The 15,975-nt window shown below is 39.2% G+C and overlaps 1 non-coding gene across 1 annotated transcript; it reads right to left on the bottom strand.

Moving 5' to 3' along the window:
- Positions 1 to 248: 248 nt before the first annotated feature.
- On the bottom strand, positions 249 to 354 carry LOC136547824 (small nucleolar RNA R71). Its single transcript, XR_010781773.1, has one exon. It is a non-coding gene; the product is annotated as a small nucleolar RNA R71 (small nucleolar RNA).
- Positions 355 to 15,975: the final 15,621 nt, after the last annotated feature.

Below are 15,975 nucleotides of genomic sequence, written 5' to 3'. Positions count from 1 at the left end.
ATACTATAGATGAGAGTGTATATACTTGGGTGTACAAAAGACTTAGTAAATAAGGAATGACATAGGAATCCTTAGCTCTTAATGAATCTCCTGCTTAGCCGTACTACATCATACTATTTCGCTTATTTCCATTCTCACTTATGGGACAAGCGAAGCAGTGGTTCTACATCAACAAAGATCACATCAACATGTAGGCAAAGTGTTCAAAGGCCTTTCTAGAAAAGTTCTTCCCTATAGGCAAGACCAATGCCTTAAGAGGAAAGATTTCAAATTTCCAACAGCAGAGGGAGAAATCATTACAGAAGCATGGGAACATTTCCAAGAATATATTTCAGATTGTCCTCATCATGGGGTAGAAGATTGGTTGCTCATGCAAGGCTTTTACCATGGATTAACCTAGAAAGCTCGCGAACAACTAGATGCAACTGCTAGAGGATCATTTATGTCACTCACCCTTGGAAAAGCTGAAATTCTTATGGAGAAGATAGCCTCTAATCAAGGCTGGTCTCAATGCAATATTCAATCATGCAACAAGAGCGAAGAAGTACCAGAAGTGGTGTGTGCACTGTCAACCAAGATGGACGTCTTGTTAGATTGGCTTGAACAACGAGCCAATTAAAAGAAAGATCGTCAGGCCATTCAAGATGCATTCAATGCTCAAAATACATGTGGAGAATACTTAGGGGTAGAATTCCCTGAATATCAGGAGGATGCAAACATCGTCAACAATTCTGCTCCACAACAACAAAGACAAGGGTGTAATCAACAACAATGGTTGACTTACCAAGGTAAGTACCTAGGTAATTACTATAATTCTTCTAATTCTAAATAGCCATCCTTGAGAGACTTGGTCTTAGAACAAGTTAGGATTAATGAGAATATTTCTAAGAAGCTTGCTTTAAATGATAAGGTCCTAGACAACATAAATACTAAAATGGATAATTTTTCTACTGCCATAAAAGGCCAACTTAGCTATAATAAAAAGATAGAATCACAATTAGCCCAGTTGGTTGCCGCTCTACCTTTTGCCACTAACCTAGAGATGGTAAACGCCATAACCGCAAGAGGTGGCAAGTCTACTCGTGATCCACCATATCCGACAGGGATAGGTAAGACGCTAGTGGTACTGTAGGAGAGGAGAAGACAACCGATGAAGTTGAAGAAGTTGGGCTAGAAGAGCAAGACTTACACCAAGATTTTCATGACATGACCTTCCTTCCATTTCCACGCAAAAATCGGAAAGCCAAAATGGATGAGCAGTTTGGTAAGTTTATAGAGGTAATTCAAAAGTTATTATATATCAATATTCTGTTGCTAGATGCCATACAGGTACCTACCTACGTGAAGTATCACAGAGACATCCTCAAGGATAAAAGACCACTGCCTTGCACTAAGGTAATCAAGTTAATGGAGGAGTGTAGTGTGGCCATCGTAAACACTTCACTTGTCAAGAAGAAGGATCCAGGATGTCCCACTATCGATTGTTCGATCTAGAGCCAGAACTTTGAGAATGCATTATGCGATCTTGTAGCAAGTGTCTGTGTCATGCCCAAAAAGGTCTTCGACAAGATCAATTATTCAACCCTCACACCAACATCAATGTGCTTGCAACTAGCCAACCAATTGGTCCGCTACCCTGTAGGAATCGCTGAAAACATTCTGGTAAAATACAAAACTTTTTTGTTCCCATAGATTTTGTAGTACTTGACATGTAGGAAGACATGAAAACATCCCTCATTCTTGGGAGACCCTTTCTGAGCACTACAAATGCTCACATTGATGTCGGAGTTGGAGAGATTAAATTCCATATCAATAGAAAGGAAGAGCGGTTCACTTTCAGGCCAAGACCAGAACAATGCTACAATTTGGAATGGCATGAGAAACGAGTATCAAGGTCTCCATCTCTAGGACCTACTGATGCACCCAAAGAATAAACCTAAACGGAGAAGTCCGATTCGGTGGACTTAAAATTCTGAACCTTCACCGAGACATAACTTGGTAGTTATCCATATTTAATTTTTCATACTACATTAATCATTTTATCTTAGCATATTTACTTTTCAACACCTACATAAAAAAATTCATCATGGCATTATAAAAACTTAAGCCCCATGTAAATAGTTTTTACAGAGTAAAAACCCATATGAAATATTTACCGTGAAGGCATAAAAATTTAAAAAATACCATCTTCATCTTGTTATATTTCATAGTATCATAATTTTTTTTCATTGCATATATATATGTATGTATATGGTAAAAATACAAGCACATGGGACCCACTCAACCACCACCTATCACTTCCATCACCTCCATAACCACCACTATCACCTCTTTCCACTCTCCACCACTACTGATCGTATCTCTGCACATATCCACTGAAAAGAGCACTCACCTTGCTTAACCATGAAGTAAAGAAGCATCAAGAAATTGGAGAGGCCATTTGGTCAAGGTGTGGGGCTGGCTAGCCCCACCACTAGGCTAACTGGCCCCACCACTAGGCTAACTGGCCTATTGCTGCTCCACCTATAAATCCCACTCCTCCTGCTTGCTCTCGTCTTCCAACACAACACAATTTCTTTTAGAAGAAGTAGTGTTGGAGTAAGAAAGAGTGAGAGGAAGTTTGGGTGTGAAAGTAGTGCTAAAATCTTGAGAAAGATAGAGAGGTGCTGCTGAAATTTGAAATAAAAATAGAGTTTAAGTGTGGTAGTGCTGTCCAAATCAAGAGAAGGAATTAAAAAGAATTAAGATGGAAGTCATTCCAAAATCTTGATTAGAATATTTATTAGGCAATTTTGGACGACTAACCCTCGGACTACTAACTCTAGATGGCTAACCACTAACATTTTCATCTCCTAATCCCATTCCGTGAGTTGTTTTGTTTTTCTCTATTTTGTAGGAAAATAAGCAAGATCATTGGCAAACTCAAGCGGGAGATGTCGTTCCGTTCAACGAGGAATTCTTCGTCCCAAGCAAGCACCGACATGGAGGTCGATCCACCATGTCCTGCTATTGGAGCATCATCCCAATCAGCCCCCATGGAGAGGAACGTTCTTCTACAAGAGAAGCAGCTCAAGCTTCGAGGAGATAGGAAGAAGAACATCTACAAAAAGCTGAAGACCCAAGACTTTGTCCTCACTCCTGCCTATGATCCAACCCTACTCGAAGCCATAGGTATGCTCGCTGAATTCAAACTTATTTTTAGGACCATAGGATGGGAGGATGCTTGGGGAATTGATGAGCCAGGGTGTAAGCTTTTGACTATTGAATTCTTGTGCACTTTGCAACCTACCAATTTGGAAGTTTCATTTAGACTTTTCGGGAAAGAATTTTCTATTCCATAGAAAAATTTTAGTGAACTTCTTAGATTTCACTCTCAGTGCATAATTGATGTAGACTTTGCCATACAAGACTTTGATAGGAATAAGTTTTGGAGGGAGATTTCAAAAGAAATTGTTTGCTACCGCCCTCGTACCAATGAAATTCACCATCCTACTTTGCGATTCATGCACAAATGGTTGGGTTTTTCCTTATTTCCTAGAAGTGATTTGCACACAGTTAGGAATCATGAACTAAAACTGCTTTATGCCATGATCGAAAGGAAAAAGGTCTCACCCATAAAATTCATGATGAATCATTGGATAGAAATTCCTGGTCTTAAGGGAGATGTTGGGTGCACTTCTTTGGTCACCCATATAGCTAAAAATTTGGGCCTGCTAGAAGATGCTTCTGTTACTTACATTGACATTCCCCATTGGCATATTGATTATGACTATTTTAATCATGCACATATATTAAAAAAGGGAAGAGACTAGAAACTTGTCATGATGTATGTAGATTATACAACCATTACCAAACCAGAACCTCAGTTTGTATGCATTGGATTCGCTTGTCTTTGATTTGTAGAGGAAGGAGGAAGCACCTCATAGGAGTGCCTCTGCGAGGATCACTCGCAACCCGTAGCCTCAGTACCGTGGAGATGACCCCATTCTAGAAGGCCCTGCCTTCACTGGCCACATAGGATATGATCAAGCAGGACCTTCCTAGGTGCACCATCCTATGCATGTAGGTTAGGACCAGCCGGGATCTTCCCGTATGCACCAACCTAAACATGCTGGGTGGGAGCAGCCTTCTTCACATCATTCAGAGAGTTTGTTGATTCCTTTCATGGAGGAGGAAGTTTGGAACACCATTAAAAATTTGCTGTCTGATAAGGCCCTAGGCTCGGATGGATTCATAGGGAGATTCTACAAAACCTGCTGGCCAATCATTAAGGAAGATATAATGGCAATCCTACATTCTATATGGGGAAAAACTTTAGAAACTTGTGCATGCTAAACTCTACTTATATTTCTTTGATTCTAAAAAGAGCAGAGGCTGATCAGGTAAAGGATTTCAGGCCCATTAGCCTTGTGCACAACTTTGCCAAAGTTGCGACCAAAATCTTGGCCAATAGATTGGCTGGCCAGTTGGATGCAATGGTCTCCCCCAACTAGAGTGCCTTCATCAAGAGAAGGTTTATCCAGGATAATTTCATGTTGGTGCAATAGACAGTAAGATTCTTGCATTCTCAAAAATAGTCTACCATTCTCCTCAAGTTGGATATCACTAAGGCATTTGATTCCATCTCTTGGCCATTCCTAATGGAGGTGCTTGGCCAACTAGGATTTGGCTCAAGATGGAGGGATCTTTTATGTGGGCTATTGACTTCATCATCCCCTCAAGTCCTCCTTAATGGAACCCCTAGAAAGGTTATACATCATAGGAGAGGACTTTGGCAGGGAGATCCCCTATCTCCAATGCTCTTTATACTTGTCATGGATGTCTTGTACTAGATGATTACTAGAGCATCAGAGGCTGAATTATTTCAGCCATTATCCCGAAGACCTCTCCACCACAGAATATCACTATATGCTGATGATGTAGCACTCTTTCTTAGGCTAGCAGCAGTAGATATTTCATTATCTTTGAGAATCTTTGACTTATTTGGAGATGCTTCAGGGCTTAAGACCAAAGTGCAGAAAAGCAATGTTCTGCCAATTCACTGCTCTGAAGAGAATATGAGCCTAATACAGAACCTGCTGCCATGTGAAGTGCTAGAGTTCCCATGCAGGTACCTTGGGTTGCCTCTCTCAACAAGGAAGTTAACCAGGGGTCAATTCCAGTCCATCATTGATAGAATTGCGGATCAACTACCTGGTTGGAAAGCTGACTTGATGACTCAGGCTGGAAGGGTTGTGATGGTCCAACATGTCCTCACTGCTATGATGGTTTACTTGGCCATGGCAATTGACCTACCCCCATGGGCAATTAAAGCTATTGACAAGATTAGAAGAGCCTTTATATGGCGCGGTCATAAAGAAGCAAATAGTGGGCACTGTCTTATTGCTTGGCCTAAGGTGTGCCATTCAAAGGAGCTTGGAGGATTGGGAATCTCTGATCTAAAAGCACTTGGAGTTGCACTACGGGTAAGATGGCCTTGGCTTAGGAAAACTGAACCTCACAAACCTTGGGCTAGTTTGCCTCTCCAAACAAGCAAAGAAGTTGAATGTCTCGTGATGATGGCTGTGGTCACTAAGGTAGGAGATGGGGCCAATACCTTATTCTAGAAGGATAACTGGCTGGATGGTAAAAGCATCCAGAGCCTTGCCCCTAGTTTATCTGCCTCTGTGTCAAGGAGAAGAGCAAACAGAAGATCTGTTAAAGATGCCCTGGACAATGATCTTTGGTTGGAGGATATTCAGGGAGAAATAACCATTGATGTGCTATGGGAATATCTAGAGTTGTGGGATATTATTAATGTGATGGAACTTCAACAAGGAATCCCTAATAAACACATCTAGAGACTATCCTCATCAAGACAGTACACAACATAATTGGCCTATGAGGCTCAATTTCAGGGGGCTATCCATTTTGAGCTATATGCACACATTTGGAAAACTTGGGCACCTCCCAAATGTAGATTCTTTATGTGGCTGGTTGCCCACAATCGATGTTGGACTGTAGATAGGTTGGCTCAAAGAGGTCTCCGACATCCTGCTAGATGCCCGCTTTGCGACCAAGAAGAGAACATTCATCACCTCCTCATTGGGTGTGTCTTCACTAGGAAGTTCTGGTACTCCATCTTGCATTATGCAGGCCTCTTAGTCCTCGCCCCACAACCATCTGATACAACCCTGAATGACTGGTGGAGGAAAGTGGAGAATTGTGTGGACAGTGAGGTGCGCAAAGGACTGAACTCGATTATCATCCTAGGAGTCTGGACTATCTAGAGACACCGAAATGATTGTGTGTTCAATGGAGCTTCACCCAGGTTGGGTACAACCCTAGTTTTGGCCAAGGAGGAGGCCCTTTTATGGAGCTTAGCATGAGCCAAGGGTCTCCCCCCGCTAGATATCAGAGGGGTGGGTTAGGCTTAGTTTTTGGACTCCTATAATGGTCGCCTTTCTATCTGTAAAGGGTGATTAGATTCTAGAGGATCTAGTGTGTGTGTGTGAGTCTATGTATGACTCTTTCTTCTACTATTAATACAATGATACACAGCTCTCCAGCATGTTCGAGAAAAAAAAACCACAGCAATAACCAGCTTGGGGGAGAAGCCCCCATTACTTCATGTAAGTTTTCTTTCTGGTATTTTATTATTTTCTTTAGTTTATTTAATTTTTGAATTTCTATTAAAAAGAATGCATAACTAAGAAAACAAAATAAAATTTTTCCTTTGTCTTATATATATATTACTGTAGTTTGCTCTAAAAAATGAAAATCAAACAAAAAGAGTGTGTATAGTTTGCTTTAAGTTTAAGCTGGGCTTTAGTTTCTTGTCTTGTTTTTATGAGCTAAATAAGAAGAACTTGAAGATGATCTCCTGAGTTTTGGATAGAACAGATTTGACATGAGAATTTGATCTAAACTTGAAACTCGTGGGTAGTAATGCTTGATCTAAGTCTAGGTAATTGACAGATATGATGTGTGAAGGTCTGTGCTGCTATTTATCTTGTTCCAAGTGATACTAAGTGTGAATTCCTTCCAGAGCCAAACATGTTTATATTTAGGCTAGGAAAACTTCCACTCATATGCTACTTGTTTTACATTGAGTTTAGTCAAGCTTTGTTGACCCTTATGAGAGGTTTGTCATGCTCTTAAAATCAAGATCACATACACACCACCCACATATGCACTACTCCTACACTGGGAGTAGGCGCAAAAACATGCTTTCCATCTAGGTGCACCCAAAAATGTTTTACTCCTACACTGGGAGAAAACACTAAAAATATGCTTCATAGGTTTCCATCAAATAGATGCTCCAAGTTCTTGTTACTATCTCTCCAACAGTTGCTATGTAGAAAAGAGGGATGGTGTTTACACCAAAATTTGGGAAGAAGAAAGTGGGAAATTGAAGCTTCTAAAATTGTATCATCAAGGAATCAATCAGATGTGAATCGATATCGGCTAGTTTTGATGCAGTGTCGAAATCGGCTATTTTATAGATGATGTCAGCAGACGATGTCAATGGACTATGTACGGATGGCGTCGGGAAAAAATATGTCGGATTCTACAAAAAGAAAAAGATTAGAGTCCAAGTTATTTTAAGTTAGGAATGTTTTCTTTTGTTCCAAGAATTGTAATGAGTCATAGTTGAGTAGGATTCATGTTTAGGTTCCGGGTATAAATATTGGACCCCGATTATTGTAAAGACACGAACAACCAATCAATACAATTACTTTTTTTGACTTCACACCAACCCTTAGGAGTAGGAGTACTGTAGATCTCGACGAGTTCTTCAACAAGCATGGATGCATCAACTGATCGACCTCTGGCTTATCTATGAGTAACATCATGACTTATATTATGCTTGTAAAGCTACATCAGTCGATTGATCTTTTACGAGTATAATATAAGTTAGTTATCGATCTGTATGATTATTTGTAATGCTGCATCTGCTGATTGATCTCTTATGGATCATAATATAGATCAAAGTTATCGATCTTGTGTTAAATAACTTGTTTAATACAATATCACCAGTTATCGAATCTTCTAAGATTAGTAAGATTTTCCTGGCTGTTCTTGGTTGATTCACCAGTTATCGATCTTATTATAATTAATGTTCCATTAATCATAACAAATCATCTGATTGAGATAGAGATAGATCGGCATCATATCATCATAATTGGTCGTCTTCTAGTCTGGTCACACTTTGAATCTCATAATTGATGGCTTAATTATGTTAGATCGGCTATTTTACCCCTATTCCAATCAAGCATAGTATGCATTCAAAGACATGTTTTTTATCTTGGATGAACTCACTAGTTAATGAGATCTAATCTAATGACACCACCATAGCTGCATTGATCTGGTTGAACCTCACTGGTAAGACTTTATATTAGAGATTATCAATTAGTGGTTTTGTTCATGATCAAGATATGTACTCTGTTTATTTGCTATGCATGCATCGACTATTTTAGCCAATTCGCCTATACCTTCACACATATAGCATGTTTTTTTCATGAACCTATCAATATATAGATGGTTTTATGGATTCTTTGGCTTTAGTTTGTTATCATTATCATAGCTGTATCGATCCGATCGAACCTCACTGTTTATGGTAATATATTAGATTTAGAGCATTTGTAGATTCATTTGTACTAGGCATTCGATTTGTTTGCATGTTATATCTTTGCTCATTAAACTTATCGGCTCAATGCTTTACACTAGTTATATCCATCTAGCTAATGATGTTACTTATATCTGGGTGCATTGTACTTGTTATCATAAATCAATCATGACCCACGAACATCACAGTCCTTAACAGTCGATTTCTCCTCGTATCGACTATTTAGTCGATTCTCCTGTTTGGCTGCTTTCGAAGCAGCACACTTAGAACTGTCTAGGCAAAACCAGCATGTTCCACCCTAAGGTACTGATAAAACTTCCTCACCTTGTCAATTGTAGGTCAAATTGACTGGCACGCCTTTCAGGATTTTTAGGATTGACTGGTCCTGTTGTCAAGCTAAGCAAGATCTATGGGTTGACCTTGCTTAGATCATTCTAGCTTGCTGTGTGTCAGGCGCATCGCCATATTTTTGCATCAACACACATTTTGGCATGCTTGGTGGGACCACAATCATCATGGCAGCTCACAACAATAGGGGCATTCTTATAGTACCTTATGAAGACTTACCTGATGAGGATAAAGATATCATTGGTAAAGCTATAGAAGAATTTCAGAATAAGTGTTTGTTGTCCTACACCAAGACACGTGACAATAAAGTTGTTCAGAAATATCCACTACCAAGAGTTTTGATACATGGACAGTCAGATATAGATGAAGCCAATGATAGACATTTCTTTGTAGATGCTGTCAACAAAATCTGTTCATGATGCCATGTTGAATCATAATACAGCTTTCTTGAACACATTCCACAACACAATGAAGGAGGTGTTTCATGGATATCCAATTGATAAGATTGGACTGACTTATTACAATATTCCACATTCTTTGACTCAGGGAACTAATCAAGCCAGTACTGGTCATCAAGAAGTAGCACTAGCTGGCAATGATGATGTCCAAGCAGTTCAGAGCTCATCTAAACAAGTTTAGGGTACTACTACTAATCAAATATGGTATAATCCTGGATCACCAGTGCAGCATGTGCAATAGCCAATAGGGTAAGTTTATAATCAAATGGTTAATTTTGGCACATCAGGCCAAATACCGTCGTCGGCTCAAAAAATAGCACCATCAATTCAAAGGATTCGTAGAGATACAGATCCTAAAATTTATAATCAGAGACTTCAAGTAGGAAGTTAGCAAAGGACTCGATAGATAGAGATCCCACAAGGATATCATTATGGCATGGATTATAATACCCTTCATATGATTCCAAATATAGGGTATTAAGGTACCAAAATTTTAATCCACAGATGGGTCAGCAATTGCAAGGAAATCCAAATTCGAATGTTGATGAGTTGTTGCTCAGAGTAACCAAAATGATGAAGAATCAGTTTGGTTTAAAACCAAAAGGGAAGACCTTTTTGTACAAACGTCCATATCCAGAGTGGTATGATTTGGTTGCTCTTCCTACAAATTATAGGCTTCTGAAATTTGCTAAGTTCACTGATCAAGATAGTACAAGTATAATAGAACATGTCAGTTAGAAACTTACTCAGTTGGGTGAAGCATCCATTGAAGAAGCTCATCGAGTTTGTTTCTTCTCTTTATCCCTGTCAGGACCAGCTTTCACCTAGTTTTCATCGTTACCAGTTAATTCTATTGCCAATTGGACTGACCTGGAGAAGAAATTTCATACATATTTCTATACTAGGATAGGAGAAAAGAAAATCATAGATTTGACGACAATAAGGCAAAGAAATAATGAATCAGGTGCTGAGTTTCTTCAGAGGTTCCGAGAAACAACAAATTTGTGCTTTTCATTGAATCTGACTGATGATCAGCTAGCTGCTTTGGCTGTTCAAGGAATGTTGCCAACATGGAGAGAAAAACTGCTTGGGTAAGAGTTTGATAATTTAGGTCAGTTGGCTCAATGGGTGGTAGCACTTAATAGCTAATTCCAGAATATGCGCAGAGATACCTGATTCTAGAAGAATGCCACAATTGCTGAAGCTTATAATCCATATTTAGTTGATGATGATGGTGAGAATGATGAAGAAGAGGAGATTGCTGTGGCTGAATAGAATTGGGGTAATAAGATGGTGATGGTTCCAAATCCTTGGGGAAAAGGAGTTGAAGAAAGTTATGATTTTGATGTTACAAAATCAGACAAGCTCTTTGATTTCTTGCTTGATAAGGGACAAATCAAATTGCCCGCCAATCATGTCATATTACCCCCTGATCAGTTGAAGAATAAGAAGTTCTACAAATTTCATAACACTACTTCTCATTCTACTATTGAGTGTAGAATTTTCTGGCAACATATATTGAGGGCTATTCAGCAAGGGAAACTTAAATTTGATACACCTCGGAAGATGAAAGTTGATGATAATCCTTTCCCAAAAGATCAGAATATGGTTGATGCTAAGTTGCTCAAAGGGAAGACTAAAGTTCTAACATCAGCTAGTGCAAAAGAAACTAGAACAGTTGATATAGAGATGCAAATATCGGATGATGAATATAAAGAAATTAAAAGGCATCGTGACCAACAGAAAAGCCGATATGAGTAGGGAGAGACATCAAGAAATAAGGCGATGAGGTCACGTGTTACATCTCGAATTTTGTTGAATGAATGGCAACGACAGAAAGAGAAGGATTATCAGCGTTGTTTAGAAGATAAAGAATATCAGCGTCAACAAGAACATGAGAGGTATGAAAGAGAACAAGCTAAATTACACTAGAATTGTCCTTTTTCAGACATTGTTGGAATGAAGGTTTGAAATTGCCTACTAAAAATAATTGCCCAGAGTGTAGTGAAGAATATTGGGAATTTAGGCAATCTCAAGCCAACCGCCGGTCTATCCATGCTCGAATCGGGTATCATCATGATAATATGGATCGGCGCTAAAAAAATTAGAAGTGTTAATGATCGGCTTGGGAAACGAGTTGTTGATCAAAATTAGGCTGATTATGAAGAAGAAGGTGATGAGGAAGAGCATGTTTGGTAGGAAGGGCAATGGTGTCCAGGAGGTTTAACAAGAAGTCAGAAAAGAAGGGTACAACGCCTAAGGAATAGAGAGCTAGAACAGGCTCAGAAATCTGGTAAACCTCTAGTATGGTGTGTTAAACAAATAGTTGATAAGGGTCAACCATCAGCTAATATTCAAATGGTTTTCCTTTTGCCGTCAGAATTTAGAGCTCCAGCAGATCAAGAAGTCTATTCAGATTTTGATGAATTGGAATATGAGGAGATGGTTGCCAAATTGATAGTGATATAGCAAGCTATATTTGATAAGCCAGTTAAGCATCAGCACTTGAAGGCTTTATATGTAAAAGGTTTAGTTGATGGGAAGTCGATGGGCAAAATGTTGGTGGATGGAGGTGCTTCTATTAATCATATTCCTGATACTACTTTTCACAAGCTTGGTAAGGGACCAGTAGATTTGATTGAGACTGACATGATGCTTAAGGATTTTGGGGGAAATGCATCCAAGACTAGGGGGGCAATAAACGTTGAATTGACAATTGGAAGTAAGACTTTGCTCACTACATTCTTTGTCATTGATGGAAAGGGTTCATATAGTTTACTCCTTGGTCGTGATTGGATTCTTGCAAATTGTTGTGTACCATCAACTATGCATCAATGCTTGATTTAGTGGCATGGAGATGATGTTGAGCTAGTTTATGCTGATGATTTTGTGAGTATAACAACAGCTGACCCAATGTATTGGGAACCGGAAGATTTTGAGTGTTTTTCTAGCAAGCGATGGGAAGGAGGCTTTATTAAGATCAATGATGAAAACTAATAGCCAATCCAAGCAGTTAGCTCTGAGAGTTTGTTTTAATGGATAATCTAATAGATGGTATGGATGGTAAACTAGGACATGGCTTTATGTCGGCCGATGAATTAGAAGAGATAGATATTGGTCCTAAACATAGGCCTAGGCCAACGTATGTAAGTGCTAAGTTGAATCCTGAGTATAAGCGAGAGTTGATAGATTTATTAAAGGATTTTAAGGATTGTTTTTCTTGGGAATATTATGAGATGCCTAGTCGAGATCGATCAATTGTTGAACATTGGTTGCCAATCATACCTGGATATCATCCATTTAAACAAGCTCTGAGGAGATTTAACCTAAATGTTCTTGATGATATCAAAAGGGAGACTGAAAGATTACTAGAAGCAAAATTTATCCGACCATACCGTTATGCAGAGTGGATATCAAGTGTTGTTCCTGTGTAGAAGAAAATGGGAAGTTAAGAGTTTGCATTGATTTTAGAGATCTGAACAAGGGTACACCCATGGATGGTTATCCGATGCCAATAACCGGCATGTTGGTAGATGCGGCAGCCGGGTACAAGGTTATTAGTTTTATGGATGGCAACACAGGATATAATCAAATTTTTATGGCTGAGGAAGACATAGCAAAAACAGCTTTGAGGTGCCCTGGCGCAATTAGCTTATTTGAATGGGTTGTGATGACTTTTGGTTTGAATAATGCTAGTGCAACTTATCAGAGGGCAATGAATTATATTTTTCATAAGTTGGTTGGTAGCAAAAACATCTAGCTGATTTGCGGGAGACTTTAGAGTGCACAAGAAAACATGCTTTAAAGATGAATCCTAATAAGTGTTGATAAGGACATGAGCTCCATGCAAATGACCATGCTTGGAGATAGAGGATGAGGAGATCAGCGAGGGTGTCCTAACCAAGAAGGAGGCCCAAAGCTCATCCGGTTTGAGTCACCAAGGTGGAGGCCCAAATCAAGTTCGAGCCCATCTCGGGTTCGAGGACCAGTCTATCATAAAACTGGTCACACGGGCGTGTCTAGGCTCTATTTTTGATGGTCCACATATGCATGGAAAGCTAATTAGATAAGGAAGCCAATGCAAGTGGTCTCACATCAAAAGCCCTTTGGAATCAACGTGAATCATTGAAACAAGTCAGTATCCAGAATCTACCAGGGTGCTACGACATTGTCTTTTGGTCCGTTGGGCCATGTATCGTCTTAGAGCCCATTAGGGGGCACGTCCATGGTGGTGACATCTAGGGCTCTATAATTAGTAGCCATCGCTCTCCTTAGGGTTTGAGTTTTGTTTAGTTCTTGATTTCCTCGTGAAACAGACGTTGTTTTGCTGCAACTGTGCCGCCAAGGCCGCTTGTGAACCAGGGCCCCTGTTCTTGATCTTGTTCGCCTATGGTGATTAGTCCTTTTGAATAAAGACTTGAACTCCTTTTCATTATCATAAGCCTCATATTTAATTGCAATTTTAGATTGCGTTCATCCCATTCTTGCTTGTGTTCTCGATTCGCTTGCAGGAAAGCCTTCTTGGCGAGGTCAATCGTGTTCGCGTGGTTGATAACCAACGGAGCAGTGATGTAACGGTTGTGAGGGTCCAAATCAGTCTTGGTTTGAAGCCTAGATCATGAACGTCGAGTCTCCACCAATCGACGCTATCATACCTATCAAAAGATCAGGCATTGTTTACATCAAGTGGTATCAGAGCCCAAGTTGCCCATTAGGTATATCTCTATATTTTTCTCGTTAGATTAAATCTATTTTTCATTACCTAGAGTCCACAAAAAGCACAAAAAAAAACACGGCCACATATTCCCTATCCTATAGCTCCTTTGTGCCATCATAATATTTTTTAATTTTAGTTTGCTTTATTGAATGGTCGTCCCTTGTGTGCCGTTGTGTTCGTTGGTTTATTCAAGTCAGAGTCTAGTTCTTCTTGAATTTGTTCCTCTTAGTTTGGTGTTGAGTTGGTCCTATATACACATAGTAGATTGGTTTCTTGTTTGACAGTTAGTCAAGAAAGTACAGATGCATTGTGCCATCTTGCTAAAAAAAGAAAAGGAAAGTTTAGTTGTACGTGAGCAGACAAGAAAATAGGAAGATTTGCATAATTCCTTATCTGATAGATATCATGTCCAATTTTGTTTCTTCTTTAGCATGTACGTTGGACTTTGGAGAGCTACTTTTGGAAGCACATATCATGCTACTTTTTGATATCCTAGAACTTGAGTCTTGCATCATATCAGAGAGAAATTAAACTCTAATTGCATTGTACCATAGGATATATTTGAAGGTTGTATTGCGGAACTTATCTGGTTAAAAAAATCAATCAAAGGCAAAAAAAGGCAAAGAGTTGCAAAAACCAAAAGAAGGAAAAAAGCCGCACCTAAAAAGAGAGAGAGAGAAAAAAATGAAGAAGGAAAGAAAAAGAAAGTGAATAAAAGTTCAGAAGTGCTTACATCCTTTTGAGTCCTTGTGCTGAGTTGTATTGTATTGCTTGCTTGAACTAGGTCCAGGACGAGTTTAGGCCAGCGACATAGACTAGCTTGGGATTACTTTTCAATCTTGCAATTTTTGAATTAAATTATTGTTATTCCTTGCTACTATATTGTGCCTGTCTAAGCTCCACTTTCTTCTAACCAAGTATAGGTTCACCTTGCAACTGTTACATTGAAGCTACAATGATATCACAGTCACCAATCGATTGCACCGCCTGTTGCTTTTGTAAGAACACTTGTAAGATCGTGGTAAGACGCTTGAGAGTGTGTGACTTTACTCCTTGACCACATCCTATAGTAGCTGATAGGAAAATACATACTTGTGTGTTTTCTTGTTTGATGCTAACAATGACAGGTTACAACACGTACTGAAATGAGACATCAATGATGCATGAGCCACACACTATTGCTGCTACACCTCCTCCTATAGGTCAATCTATTCTTTCTTCCCCGCCTACTTATGATGGTATTGGTGCTGATGAATACATTGAGTGGTAAACTAAAATAGATAATATTTTTGCACAAAGTTATATGTGCTAACGGAGGAAAATTAAAAATGCAACTAGTGTTTTGAGACAATCTGCATCAACTTGGTGGGAGTCTTTAAGTTTTTCAGATAAACCTCACACATGGAATGATATGAAAGATCTTATGAGAGAAAATTTTGTTAATTCATCTCTTGTAATTAATTCAAATGATGAGGTGCATCAACTAGATCAATCTCTTGTTATTCCTCCTGCTATGCCTAACCTTTTGTAGGACAATGTACAAAAGAGTGAGGATGACGTGATAGAAAATGAGATGCTCACAGCCTCATGTGAAAATTTAGAACCATCAACTATTACTCCTGCTGAACATGAGAGCAAAGGTAATGCCCATGATGCTAAACTCATGGAAGGTGAGAGTTCTCTTGATGTGCTGAATTTTTCCACCAATCATGCTATGATAGAGCAAATTTTAGTGGAGCCTTCGCTTGATTTATCTTTGTCACAAGATGATTTGCTTGATGTTCCTTGTGACGAAGATGACTTGCATGATGATATTTATGTTATACCCATGCAATCATTGAAGA

This window comes from Miscanthus floridulus, chromosome 3, assembly GCF_019320115.1.
Source record: "Miscanthus floridulus cultivar M001 chromosome 3, ASM1932011v1, whole genome shotgun sequence".
Taxonomy (NCBI): domain Eukaryota; kingdom Viridiplantae; phylum Streptophyta; class Magnoliopsida; order Poales; family Poaceae; genus Miscanthus; species Miscanthus floridulus.
This window is presented reverse-complemented; position numbering and strand designations above follow the sequence as displayed.